The sequence below is a fragment of the Phyllobates terribilis genome, unplaced genomic scaffold (genome assembly GCF_046119375.1).
Source record: "Phyllobates terribilis strain yellow unplaced genomic scaffold, ASM4611937v1 Scaffold_8__6_contigs__length_399053987, whole genome shotgun sequence".
Taxonomy (NCBI): domain Eukaryota; kingdom Metazoa; phylum Chordata; class Amphibia; order Anura; family Dendrobatidae; genus Phyllobates; species Phyllobates terribilis.
The window spans coordinates 270030100-270044840 of record NW_027362768.1 but is presented as its reverse complement, the minus strand read 5'-3'; the positions used below and the strand labels follow the sequence as shown (position 1 = coordinate 270044840).

At 48.2% G+C, this 14741-nt stretch overlaps 1 pseudogene; it reads right to left on the bottom strand.

Annotated features, from left to right (window-relative positions):
- Window positions 1-14741, bottom strand: part of LOC141157735 (meiotic recombination protein DMC1/LIM15 homolog) — a 228269-nt pseudogene that overhangs the window by 39005 nt on the left and 174523 nt on the right.

Sequence of the window (14741 nt, the reverse complement as noted above, 5' to 3'; positions counted from 1 at the left end):
GAGCTGATGCGCAGGCTTTGGACAACAACCCGGCTACAGACCTGCACCATCAGGTCCAAGAGCTAACCAAAAGCGTTGCCGCGCTAACCAGAACTGTGCAGTCTTTACAGGTCTCTCCTCCAGGAAAGATCCAGCTGGCATCCGGACCGGAGGACGTCCCGTGGCGCCGACAGAGGAGGATCCCATCGTCCAGAGGAAGACCCAGCGACCAATACAACGAGGACGGGCAACCCATCAGCCGCCGCTGCAATCAACCAGGACATATGGCAAGGTACTGTCATTTAAACGGGCACAACCTGGGGCAGAGGGCCAACCCCCAGGTATAAGATCATCAGGCCCATCGAACTGGCGTGATAAATACGTAGGGGGACGTCCAGTCTTGCCTGTGGTACTGGATGGCATTCTTATGATTGTCCTACTAGACACCGGGTCACAGGTGACTACCATCTCTTATGTGCTCTTTAAGCGGTACTGGAATGACTCGGGCATAACCCGCTACCCAGATGACGACCTGAGTATCATCGCCAGCAATGGTCAGCCCGTGCCGCAGGTGGGATTCAAAGAGGTGACCATTAAAATCGGTAAAGTTGAACTGGCGGCACAAGGACTGATTATTGTGGACATTGACCGTCGTGAGAGTCACCCTAAAATAACCTTGGGTACTAACGTGATTGAAAATTGTCTTGCAGAGATAATTCTCATTTTACAGCAGGTTGCCATGAATGCCAGTTCCAGCCAGCAGCGTGTCCTACAAAAGGAGATCCGGGCGTTGATGAAACGGCAACAGGTGGAACTATCTGGTGGTGAGATTGGTAGCATGAGAATGTGTGACCCGTTCCCTATTGCCATGCCCCCGAAAAGTGAGATGATGATATGGTGGCGGGCAGCTATTGGTCTAAGAGGTAGAGACTACCAAGCAATGGTCGAACCCGTCTATTCGGACAGTAGGCCCACCATTTTGACAGCACGGGGGGTGGTCGATGTACGCCATGGGAGGGTGCCTGTCCGCATCTTAAATATCGGGGAGAGAGAAGTATACCTGCCCCGGTATGCCACGCTAGCCAAATTGTTCACCATAAACCAAAATTCTGTAAAGGCCGTAGAACTCTTGCTTCCGTCTCAATCAGAGGAAGGTAACGGCTCTAAGAAACATATGGAGGACTGGTGTCAGCAGCTGCATTTGGGTACTGACTCCACTCCCTCACACCAAAAACAGGGAGTCTACCGGGTGGTTCAGGAGTACGAAAGAGTCTTTAGTAAACACCCGCTAGACTTCGGGCGAGTAAAGGGGGTAGAACATCACATCCCCACAGGAGACCATCCACCCATAAAAGAAAGATACCGACCTGTACCCCCTGCACACTATCAGCATGCAAAGGGGATGTTGCGAGACATGAAGGAGGCTGGGGTAATCAGGGACAGCTGTAGCCCCTGGGCAGCTCCACTAGTTCTAGTGAAAAAGAAAGACAACACCATGAGAATGTGTGTAGACTACAGAAAGGTCAACCGAATCACACACAAAGATGCGTACCCGTTACCTAGGATAGAAGAATCTTTAGCTGCATTAAAATCTGCTAACTTCTTCTCCACTTTGGATCTTACTAGCGGGTACTGGCAGGTTCCTGTAGCAGAGGCGGACAAGGAGAAGACCGCGTTTACCACCCCGATGGGTCTCAGTGAATTCAACTGTATGCCGTTCGGGCTCTGCAACGCACCGGGGACCTTCCAGCGGTTGATGGAATGCTGTCTGGGACACCGGAATTTCGAGACGGTCCTGTTATACCTGGACGATGTCATCGTTTATTGCAAGACCTACGAGGACCATCTGAAACACCTGGCAGAAGTGTTTGATGTCCTGGCAAGCTACGGCCTAAAGGTGAAACCCTACAAGTCTCATCTACTGGAACCAAAAGTACAGTATCTGGGACACGTGGTGAGTGCTGACGGAGTGGCTCCCGACCCCGATAAGATCACCGTGATTAAGGACTGGCCAAGACCCTCCAGCGTAAAGGAAGTGCGGCAGTTCCTCGGGTTGGTAGGCTACTACCAAAGATTCATTCCCGGTTTCACCAGAATGGCAGCTCCTATGCAGGACCTCCTGATAGGCCAGTCCAGGAAGGCCAAAACCCAGAAGCCACCCTTCAGGTAGCAAAAGCTGGAAGAGGAGTCCTTCCGCCAGCTGAAGATGGCCCTCATGGGGGATGAAGTCCTGGCATACCCTGACTACGGCCAGCCCTTTATCCTCCACACGGACGCAAGCAACATCGGGCTAGGAGCCATACTGTCCCAGATTCAGCAGGGGAGAGAACGGGTAATCGCTTACGCCAGACGGAAACTAAGGCCCACAGAAAGGAACCCTGAGAATTATAGCTCCTTCAAGCTAGAGTTCCTGGCAGTGGTGTGGGCAGTGACCGAACGTTTCAAGCATTACCTTGCCTCTTCCAAGTTCACCGTGTACACGGATAACAACCCGTTGACACACCTGGACACTGCAAAACTTGGTGCCCTGGAGCAGAGATAGATGGCCCGCCTGTCCAACTATGAATTCAACATCAAATACCGGGCGGGACGCTCAAATGCCAACGCGGATGCCCTGTCCAGGATGCCAAACTTACTGGACAGAGGAGAAGATCCAGAAGAACTAGAAGAGATCGAACTCCCGGCGTTCCACCATCATGGGATTACCCAGTATTCCCACCGTGTAAGGGACAGGCGCTCTGCTACGTTCAATCCCTTACCCCACTACGGCTGGGCGGAGACGCAAGACAGTGACATCGCAGTCCGTCTGGTGAAGGAAATGCTGACACAGGCTGATGCCCGCCTTGACCCAGACGCTCCGGAGGAGACCAAGCAACTGTGGAAAGAGAAAAGTAAGCTGTTTCTTTACAAAGAGAAGCTGTGCCGGAGAGTGGTCAACTCCCGAACACATGAGCTGACCTAGCAGGTAGTTGTCCCGAGACGAGACGTGGCTATGGTTCTGGAGGCATACCACGACGGGGCAGGGCACTTCGGATGGAAGAAGCTGGAGTTCCTGTTGCGTGGACGGTTCTTCTAGGTAGGCATGAGAGGAGCCATCGAGAGATGGTGCAGAGACTGTGGCCCGTGCAACCTAACAAGGAAGGACCGTGCCAGCCAGAAGACTCCTCTGCAGCCCAACATCACCAGGCAGCCACTGGAGCTGGTAGCTCTGGACCATGTGAAACTGGCTCCGAGCAGATCTGGGTACATCTACGCCCTCACCATCGTAGATCACTACTCCCGGTTCCTGGTGGTGGTCCCTGTCAAAGACTTGACAGCTCAAACAGCAGCCAGAGTCTTCCAGCTGCACTTCTGCCATCCACACGGGTATCCGGAGCAAGTGTTGACGGACCAAGGACCAGCCTTCGAAGCGGAGGTCTTCCAGGAGTTCTGCAACCTGTATGGCTGCAGGAAGATAAGAACAACGCCCTATCACCCTCAGACCAACGGACTATGTGAAAAAATGAACCAGGTGGTGATAGACTTGCTAAAAACGTTGCCCCTGGAAGAACGTAATCTGTGGCCTGGGAAACTGCCTGATCTGGTGGACCTGTATAACCACATCCCAGTAAGTTCCACCAACTGTACCCTGGCTTACCTAATGAGAGCAAGACCTGGTAAGCTGCCTATTGACTTGGATATGGGAGTCCTGACACCAGAGGACACCTCGCCAGAGGCAGACTGGGATACAGAACGGCAGCAGTAGTACCGGAAAGTTCAAGAGAGCGTCGAGCGAAGTCTGTCTCAAGCAAGAGAAAGGCAAGAGAAGACTTATAACCAGCATGCTTCCGCTGTTTCCCTTGTACCTGGAGAGCAGGTCTTGAAGAGAAAGAGGCGGCTCCATAAGTTGGATGATTAGTGGGAGAAAGAACCGTACACCGTACTGCCTTCACGCCATGAGAATCCAAAAATCTGTATAATCAGTAAGGATGGAGGAGAAACCACGGCCATTGTCTCCAGAGACCACCTGAAAAAGTGTCCCGAGCAGTTGCAAAGCACTGACGAAGATCAAGAGAACTCTCAACCCGCAGAGGAAAGGGAAGAAATGATCAGTACCGTACTCGGAGACTTTGCCCGGTCCTGGATTCAGATCAACAGCGCAGTCGTGGTACCTGTCCTCACCTTTCTCCAGCCAGCCCCTCAAGGGCCTACAGAAGAACAGGGAGTGTCGGAAGAGCAGCCGGCCCAGGAGGCAGAAGAATCCATACCAGCAGCTCAGGAGAATCAACCCTCTGCTAGTAGTGAGCCTGTCGTGCCCTTAGTAAGCCAAAGAGTACGCAGGAAGCTGCCAGGCCTACCCGCAACACTTCCTACACCCTGTAGTGCAGAGCCAGATAGTGGGTTACGTAGTTCCACCAGGAGCACTAGAGGACAGATGCCCGCTCGCTGGAGAATCTAGAATGTGGATTAACCTGTAAATTGCAAATGCTGAAAATGGTTTATGTTTTCGTTGCCTGTTTATTAATTATGTTCCTCTAGTTACCCTGCAGGTTTATTTGGACTGTCAGGTTATGGACGCTGAATAACCGGAACTACATTGTAAATAGTTGCACTTGGTGCCTCTTGCGAAGACGGCCACGGAAGAAAAACCTGTCTGGCGTGGCCCCATGTGGTCCAAAGTAGTTCGCTTCACCTTGCAGCCACGCCCAGGGCCAACATTTTGGGTTTGCTTTGGACAGGTCCCCACACCGTTCAAGACTTCACCTCGTTGGGTGACATGGACACCCGGTCACGGACGCGCCGTGGCCTCTAAAGACTAAACTTCTTGTACATATGTTGTTGTATTATTGTTTATACCCTGTTATATTATGTTTCAAAAATGTGTTTAGTCCCGGAGTACTAAATTTCACTAGGGGGGAATGTGGCACCAGAGGGGTCTGGTTGCCACAGTGATAGAAATATCACGCCTGAGAGCAAGTGGGAGGTTCCCTGGTCAGGAGCCCTTGAACATGCAACACCTCCTGTCCCAGACCAGATAGGGGAGGAACCTGCCCTATATAAACTGGATCTCGGGCGGGGTTAGAGGAGAAAGTGAAGCTCCAGAGAGAGTAGAGAGTGAAGTTGCAGACACAGGGAAAGCAACAGCTAGGAACTCTGTAGGAGCAGGTGCTGAGTGCCAGGGACTGGAAGCAGATATAGCTCGTCCTGGCTGAAGACACTACTACCGGACAACGGAGTCCGAGGCTGTGAGGATCTCTAAGTCCAGCAGCAGAAACCAGCCGGCAGGGGATTCCAGGTCCTCTGGCCATAGAAGCCCGGAGGCTCAGTCACGAGCATGGGACCAGCACCGCCATCGAGGAGCAGAGGCTATCAGAAGGCCCCAAGTCACCAGCCATACGGGTGAGCACTACACGGTACGCTCAGGGACGTGGGCTACTTCCACTCGCTTACAGCAAGGTAGCCAGGAAGAGTGCAGACAGACGCTACACCCGTGCACCATCACTCCCATCATCCACACTCACTGCGCTGAGGCTATACTCCTTCCGTGGGGAGTTGTCCCATTCTCTGCTGCGCACACAACACCAGCCTCAGCGGTCTGCCTCGCAGCGGCGGTACACCGTGACCGCAATCCAGCTGTCGTTCCATAAAGGGAGATGGAAAACGAAGGAACAAAATAAAAATAAATAGTACCCCCATGTAGAAAATAGCCCGTAATAACCTCTATCAACGGAGGAATGGTACAAGGAACAGGTTATCTGACATATATCATGTAGTGACATAGAGACTAATGTGTAGTAATAGGACCTAAAGAAAACACCGCGATGTAGTGCACAGGCTGTGGCACAGATAAAGGAGATACACAAACAGGTAGACACACCTCACTCCTTCTACGCCACCGCACGTCAGGTGATTCACTACCTCCGTTGACAGAGGTTATTACGGGCTATTTTCTACATGGGGGTACTTTTTATATTTATTTTTATTTTGTTCCTTCGTTTTCCATCTCCCTTTATGGAACGACAGCTGATGGGTGTATTCTCATTAGAGATTTTAATGTTATATATATATTTATATTGTTCTTACCTAATGTGAACGCTTACTTATTAGTAAGTAATATTCCTTTCATGTATTTACTCCATTTGACTGATACATTTGACTATTCTGTATATTGATTATTTATACATCTCTACACTACATTATTTGTAATACGTGTCTTAATACATGTTTTTTGTGCTCACTTTTTATATTGGTGACACTCATTGATAAAGTTTTGTTGAAGGTTTTTGCACACGGCCTCAGGTGCAAAGGTTATGTTGTTGTTTTTTTTGTTTTTTTTCTGCTCTTCCTTTTTGAACACAACTTTTTTTTTTTTTCACTTTATGTCTGTATATAAATGGAGTGTTTCAGTGCATGCATTGATATATCTGTTGGTGCCCTGATGAAGGGGTGTGGAACACCCAGAAACGCGTAGGCATTTACCAATAAACAAGGATTTTATTATATGTTCCTGATTTGAGGATTTTTCAGCGGCGTGGACGTATATCTCTACCTTCACCGCCTTTGGAAGAATGTAGAGGGGGAAGACCAGGTTGCAGCTCTACATATCTGTTCTATTGAAGCACCGGCTTTTCCCACCCAGGAGGCTGCTACTGCCCTTGTCGAGTGAGCTTTTAGATTCTCCGGCCCGGTTTCCCCGCTTGACGAGTATGCCAGGGAGATGGCGTCTCTTATCCATCTTGCCAGTGTGCCCTTGGAAGCTTTTTGCCCCTTCAGAGGTCCCTGGAAGCACACAAAAGAGAGCCTTATCCTTCCTACTCTCCCGTGCGATCTATGAAAGTGTGATTCCACCTTAGGAAGGTATGCTGGGTCAGTCCTAAGTGTCACCCTGTCCTCTGGGATTTGCATGAAGGGGAGCCATGCTGATGAACTTGTATGTCGCTAACTCTTCGTGCCGATGTGAAAGCTACTAAGAGTGACGTCTTAAGAGATAGGGTTTTTAGAGATGCATCCGCTAAAGGTTTGAAGGGATGTTTGGTTAGGGTTGTAAGGACTAAGTTTAAGTCCCAAGGAGGAGTATTCCGGGAGGGGATGGGCCTAGAACTGGATGATGCCTTGATGAATCTAGATATCCACCTATTTCTGGCCAGGTCGCAGTTGTATAGGGCTCCTAATTCCGCAACTTGAACTTTGAGTGTGCTTGTGACCAGACCCCGTTCTAACCCCCTTTGTAGGAACTCTAAGATGGAAGCAATGGGGACTTCCCCTTGTACCTTAGAACCTGAATATAAGAGGAATTTTTTCCTGGTTTTACCGTAAAGTCTGGTAGTTACGGGTTTCCTACTCTGTGGTAGAGTGGAGATCAAATTTGGGGAAAAACCTCTATCCCTTAAGAGCGCCCTCTCAAAATCCAGGCTGTCATGTGTAGATTTGCTACCTGAGGATAGAGGACCGGTCCCTGGAAAAGGAGATCCGGGATTTCCGGAAGAACCCAGTGGTCGGAGGTGGACATTATCCTCAGCCAGGAAAACCAGGGCCTCTTTGGCCAGAAGGGGGCTATCAAAATTACGTTTTCCCTGTCTTCCCTGACTTTCCTCAGAACTTCCGGAATAAGTGCGATCAGGGGAAAGGCATAGGCTAGCTGGTGCTTCCATGGGATTGTAAATGCATCTAGTGCTGCTGGGTTCCCCTTGGTGTTTATTGAGCAGAATATGTCTACTTTTTTGTTCTGCCAGTTGGCGAATAGGTCTATGAAAGGGTATCCCCACATTTTCGTGAGTTAGTTGAACACTAACTGATTCAGCTCCCATTTGCCCTGTTTCAGCTGGGTTCGGCTCAGGAAGTCTGCTGTGAGATTTTCTGTTCCTTTTATGTGGAGTGCAGACAGAGACCCCAAATTGTTCTCGGCTAACTGGAGGATGGATTTTGTTACTTGTAGTAGAGAATGGGACTGGGTCCCCTCCTGGTGATTTACTACTACTACTACCCTGTTGTCCGAGAACACTCTTACATGGTGTCCCTGTAGAGTGTTTAGAAATTTTGAGAGGGTGAATTTTACTGCTAGAAGTTCCTTCATGTTGGAGGATACACCTTTTAAGCCCTTTGTCCTGACCCCTTGAGCTATTTGGTCGTTTAGGTGAGCCCCCCACCCCCTGGGGCTTGCATCTGTAGTCAGAACCTGCGAGACTGAGATTGTCCATGGAACGCCTTGGGTTAAATTGTCCACCTCCACCCACCATCTTAGGGAGACTAAGGTTATTGATGACAAAGTTAGCTGACCTTCTAAGTGCCCTTTTAGCGATTTCTCTGCCCCCAAGATTTCCCACTGTAAGTCCCTGGTAGGTACCTGGGCCCAACGGACCCCCGGAATACAGGCTGTCATGGAACCTAGAAGGGACATTGCTTTTCGCAGAGTCATAGAGGGGTGGTCCTTTACTTGAGATATCCGAGCTATCATTTTCTGAATATTCCCTGCCGGGAGACGTCACTCCTGATTCCTCGAATCTAATAAAATGCCTAGATACTCTTGTACTTGGTCCAGCTCCAACTTGGACTTTTTTAGGTTGAGAAGCCAGCCTAAATTCGTCAAAGAATCTATGACCCTTGCCAGTTGGTCCTTGCAATGATTGAAAGAGTTGCCTCAGCAAATCATCCAGGTAAGGGGTAATCAGAATGTTTTGCTCCCTTAGATGGGCCATTACCTCCGCCACTATTTTTGTGAAAACCCTTGGGGCTATAGCTAGACCGAATGGGAGGGCCGTATACTGGTAGTGTTTGACTATTCCCTTTATCGATATTGCTACCCTTAGGAATTTCAGGTAATTTCTGTGTATGGGGACGTGATAATAGGCGTCCTTCAGATCCAGTATAGCCATAAAACAGCCTGGGAATAACAGTTTTACTGACGATTTTGACTCCATCTTGAAGGTTTGAACCTTCAGAAATGTGTTCAATTTCTTCAGGTTTACAATTGTTCTGAAAGTCCCGTCCAGTTTTTTCCTTAGGAACAGAGGGGAGTAGAATTCTTCGCCTTTCTCCTGGGCAGAGACTTCTTGAAGGACGGCTCTTTCTATTAGACCTAGGATTTCTTGTTCTAGTGCAGATTTTTCTACTTCTGATGACCTCTTGTGGGTTATGACAAAGTTTGGTCTGGGAATGGAGTGAAACTGAAATTTTAGACCTGTTTTTATCAGGTCTAAAATCCAAGAGCTGTTTGATATCTTTTCCCAGGCTGGGAGGAAAAGAAGAAGTCTGACCCTTATTGGGCGGGTTTTCTGTTGTCACTGGGGGGGGGGGATCTGTTAAACATAAATCCTTTAGTTTTTTTCTTCCTATCCTCCTACCTATCCTGGTCTTTGGGGGGTTTCCAGCGTATAAATTTTCTGCTCCGAAAGGGCTTCCTTGTATGAAGTACTGGAGAGGACAGGGAAACGTTTCTTGTTATCCCCAGCCTTGTTGAGAATATCATCAAGAGTAGGGAGTAGGTCCAAATAGGAACTCACCCTCGCAAGGAATGGAACACAGCTTTAATTTTGTTTGGTGGCATTTAAGCCATCGGGCCCATCTGGCTGCATTAGAGAAGCCCGCTGCTCTGGCTGCCAGCCTAACAGAGTCAGCTGACGCATCAGCCAAAAATGCTGCTGCGCCCTTCATTACTGGGATGGAGCCTAATAAGTTATCCCTGGATGTTTTGTTTTTAAGTTGTGCCTCTAGTTGGTCTAGCCAGACCATTAATGATTTGGCTGTATATGTGTCTGCAACTGCGGGTTTTAACCCTCCCCCTGCGGCCTCCTTATCCATTGGGTCTTTTAGTACCTCCATGTCCTCAAACGGCAGGGAAAATTTTTTAGAGGCTTTAGCTTTTGCCACATCTAATTTTGCTGCTTTTCCCCAGAATGAACATACCGGGTCCTCAAAGGGGTATTTCCTCTATGGGGACAACAGGCCCTTTCTTTCCGTCTTTTTCCATTCTCTTTTAATCAGGGAGTGGACTTTATCATTGAGAGGGAAAGATCTTCTTTTCTTTTGTTCAAGGCCACTGAACATCATGTCCTGGACCGATCTCTTGGGGCGAGGATCTACCAACCCCATGGTGGACCTAACTGCTTTAATTAAATTGTCTGTAGCCTCTATAGGAAAACAGCTACATCCCCCTCCACCCCCGGAAGATGATGAGGATAAGGATAAGAAGGACGAATCTGTGTCTACCCCCTCTCCATCCAAACTGCTAGATCCTGATACCGGGGACAGATTGCGGGTTTTCTCCCGTTTCCCACCCCCCCCCCTTCTGCAGGGACTTGAAAGTATTTTCTACCTGGGATTTAATCAAGGATCTGAGCTCTGAGGCGAACTTAGGGGTCTCCTCGCAAATTGTATGTTCAATACAAGAGCTGCATAGTCTCTTCTCCCATGTGTGTTTGGACTTGCCCGTACTCTTCCTGCCCTGATGAGAGAGGAAAAAGAAGGGGCCCAAATTGTAAAGTGAGCTTTCACAAAGATCACTTACCATCCTGCTGTAAGAGGGAGTGCCGGATTTGGAGAGGAACTCGTTCCTGTAGATGGGTTTTTCCTTGAGGTTGATGCCCCACTGGAGTCCTTGCCGCGTTGCGAAGACCTGCCGCTACGCCCGCTTCCGCTGTTACCTTGGCCGTGCTGGAGTGAAGGGTCACTGGGGGTTCCTTTGGCACGCTTCCCTTGTTGCGGTGGTGGAGGTGAGTGGGGGTGCAGGGACTGCACCTCCTCTAGCTCCTGCTCGCTCATAGCTAGTGCCAGAGTGTGCTAAGGAAGATCTTTCCCAGTGCTTAACCCCAGTATTTAAACCCCTATAGGGCTCCACCCCTCCTCACCTGGCTTGAATTTCCCATCAGTCAGCCGTGGGGCCTTTGTGTGCTGCACCCTCCCCCTGGGGGATATGGGCGCGCACCTCTACAGTGTGGGGGACGCCCCCCTGCTGCTATTCTCCAGGTTGGGCAGTGGGTGCAATGTGTCCAGGGATCCCGTGCCTGCGTTCAGATGCGCCGATCCCAGAGATGCACCGCGGCACGCGGCACGTCCGGTGTGCGCACCCAGCCTTGCGGCTAGTGTCAGGGTGAGGCGACCGGCAAGCGCGTGCCCAGTCACGCCAACTCCCCAGTGGTGCATCAGGGCACGCGTCACGGGGAGGCGCTCGGCGAGCGCGCTTCTGCGTAATGGGACCCAGAAGTCCCAGGCCTACTCACCGCCCTGGGCACCCAACACCACCAGAGAACGCAGCGGCTTCAGCCTTCTTCTGCGCCGCGTCTCCCTGCCACCCTGGAGGCCCACTGACCTCAGTGGTGGCGCTTCAGGACACCGTGCCAGCTGAGGCAGGGAACCCCCACTGCCTGAGCCAGACTGGCCGGGGCTGGTATGTCATTCCATGCTTCTTCTTTCTTCTTAGAACGCTGTAGGTCCCCGTCAAGGACAGGAAACCAACTGATGAGGGAGAGAGGTACCGCCCTTTTTATCTGTAGGTTTCCTGTTCTTTAAGGGCGGATTCCCTTTCTCTCCATGGTGCCATCATGGGGGAAGGAGAAAAAATTTTCACAAAAAAATGTTATTTTTGACCCAATTTTTTTACTTTTGCAAGGGTAACAGGAAAAAAATGGACCCCAAAATTTGTTGAGCAATATCTCCTGAGTTTTTTATGTTTTGACGCTTTTATACAATAAAAACTATATTATAGAAAAAATATTTTTTTTGCATTGCTTTATTCTGAGAGCTATAACTTTTATTTTTTGGCTGATGGAGCTATATGGCAGCTTGTTTTTTGCGGGATAAGATGACGTTTTCAGCGGTACCATTTTTATTTACATTCGTATTTTTGATTACATTTTATTCCATTTTTTGTTTGGCGGTATGATAAAGCATCGTTTTTTGCTTCCTTTTTTCTTTACCATGTTCACTAAATAGGTTAACTAGTGGGACAGTTTTATAGGTCAGGTCGTTATGGACGTGGTGATACCAAATATGTGTACTTTTATTGTTTTGTTTTTTTTTTCATAATATTTATTTATGGGTACAGTATTTTTATTTTATTGGATTACTTTTTCATTTTTTTTATATACAGTACAGACCAAAAATTTGGACACACCTTCTCATTTAAAGATTTTTCTGTATTTTCTTGACTATGAAAATTGTACATTCACACTGAAGGCATCAAAACTATGAATTAACACATGTGGAATTATATACTTAACAAAAAAGTGTGAAACAACTGAAAATATGTCTTACAGTGGTGGCCAAAAGTATTGGCACCCCTGCAATTCTGTCAAATAATACTCCGTTTCTTCCTGAAAATGATTGCAATCACAAATTCTTTGGTATTATTATCTTCATTTAATTTGCTTGCAAGGAAAAAACACAAAAGAGAATGAATCAAAAATCAAATCATTGATCATTTCACACAAAACTCCAAAAATGGGCCAGACAAAAGTATTGGCACCCTCAGCCTAATACTTGGTTGCACAACCTTTAGCCAAAATAACTGCGAACAACCGCTTCCGGTAACCATCAATGAGTTTCTTACAATGCTCTGCTGGAATTGTAGACCATTCTTCTTTGGCAAACTGCTCCAGGTCCCTGATATTTGAAGGGTGCCTTCTCCAAACTGCCATTTTGAGATCTCTCCACAGGTGTTCTATGGGATTCAGGTCTGGACTCATTGCTGGCCACCTTAGAAGTCTCCAGTGCTTTCTCTCAAACCATTTTATAGTGCTTTTGGAAGTGTGTTTTGGGTCATTGTCCTGCTGGAAGACCTATGACCTCTGAGGGAGACCCAGCTTTCTCACACTGGGCCCTACATTATGCTGCAAAATTTGTTGGTGGTCTTCAGACTTCATAATGCCATGCACACGGCCAAGCAGTCCAGTGCCAGAGGCAGCAAAGCAACCCCAAAACATCAGGGAACCTCCACCATGTTTGACTGTAGGGACCGTGTTTTTTTCTTTGAATGCCTCTTTTTTTTTCCTGTACACTCTATGTTGATGCTTTTTGCCAAAAAGTTCTACTTTTGTTTCATCTGACCAGAGAACATTCTTCCAAAACGTTTTAGGCTTTCTCAGGTAAGTTTTGGCAAACTCCAGCCTGGCTTTTTTATTTCTCAGGGTAAGAAGTGAGGTCTTCCTGGGTATCCTACCATACAGTCCCTTTTCATTCAGACGCTGACGGATAGTACGGGTTGACACTGTTGTACCCTCGGACTGCAGGGCAGCTTGAACTTGTTTGGATGTTAGTCGAGGTTCTTTATCCACCATCCGCACAATCTTGCGTTGAAATCTCTCGTAAATTTTTCTTTTACCTCAACGTCTAGGGAGGTTAGCCACAGTGCCATGGGCTTTAAACTTCTTGATGACACTGCGCATGGAAGACACAGGAACATTCAGGTCTTTGGAGATGGACTTGTAGCCTTGAGATTGCTCATGCTTCCTCACAATTTGGTTTCTCAAGTCATCAGACAGTTCTTTGGTCTTCTTTATTTTCTCCATGCTCAATGTGGTACACACAATGACACAGGACAGAGGTTGAGTCAACTTTAATCCATGTTAACTGGAATACAAGTGTGATTTAATTATTGCCAACACCTGTTAGGTGCCACAGGTAAGTTACAGGTGCTGTTAATTACACGAATTAGAAAAGCATCACATGATTTTTCAAACAGTGCCAATACCTTTTGCCTTCATTCTGCGGTCCAGCTCACCCCAAACCACTCCTTCTTGGTCAAATAGCCCTTACACAGCCTGGAGGTGTGTTTGGGGTCATTGTCCTGTTGAAAAATAAATGATGGTCCAACTAAATGCCAACCGGATGCAATAGCATGCCGCTGCAAGATGCTGTGGTAACCATGCGGGTTCAGTATGCCTTCAATTTTGAATAAATCCCCAACAGTGTCACCAGCAAAGCACCCCCACACCATCACACCTCCTCCTCCATGCTTCACGGTAGGAACCAGGCATGTAGAGTCCATCCGTTCACCTTTTCTGCGTCGCAAATAGACACGGTGGTTGGAACCAAAGATCTCAAATTTGGACTCATCAGACCAAAGCACAGATTTCCACTGGTCTAATGTCCATTCCTTGTGTTCTTTAGCCCAAACAAGTCTCTTCTGCTTGTTGCCTGTCCTTAGCAGTGGTTTCCTAGCAGCTATTTTACCACCATGAAGGCCTGCTGCACATGAGGTTCAGCAGCAGTATCACCGGTTACAGGCCGCCAATGTAGGGGTTTCTGCTGGTAGACCTGTCCAGTCTGAAACCAAGATTGCCCTCCCGGACAGATTTTCAGGAGGTAGAGACAAGTTTTTTGTGTTTAAGGAGGCATGCAAATTGTACTTAAAACTTCGTCCCTACTCCTCCGGTAATGAGGAGCAACGGGTTGGTATTGTGATCTCTCTACTGCAGGGCGATTCTCAGTCATGGGCGTTTTCATTACCGCAGGACAGTTTGTCTCCAATCTGTGGAGGTTTTTTTTGGAGCTCTTGCCCTTATCTCTGATGACCCTGACCGAGTCGCCTTGGCTGAGTCTAAGCTACGTCGCCTTCAGCAGGGGATTCGGTCATTGGAAACATACAGTTCGGAATTCTGTAGATGGGCAATGGATTCCAAATGGAATGACTTTGTGTAGAATATAAGATTGAAAGTTCCTTCCTGGAAGCTGGGACCTAGGTTTATTGGTCACTATAAAATTACCGCCGTCATTAACCCAGCAGCTTTTCGTCTTGAACTTCCTCGGGCCTTTAAGATTCACAATGTGTTCGACAGGTCCTTACTCAA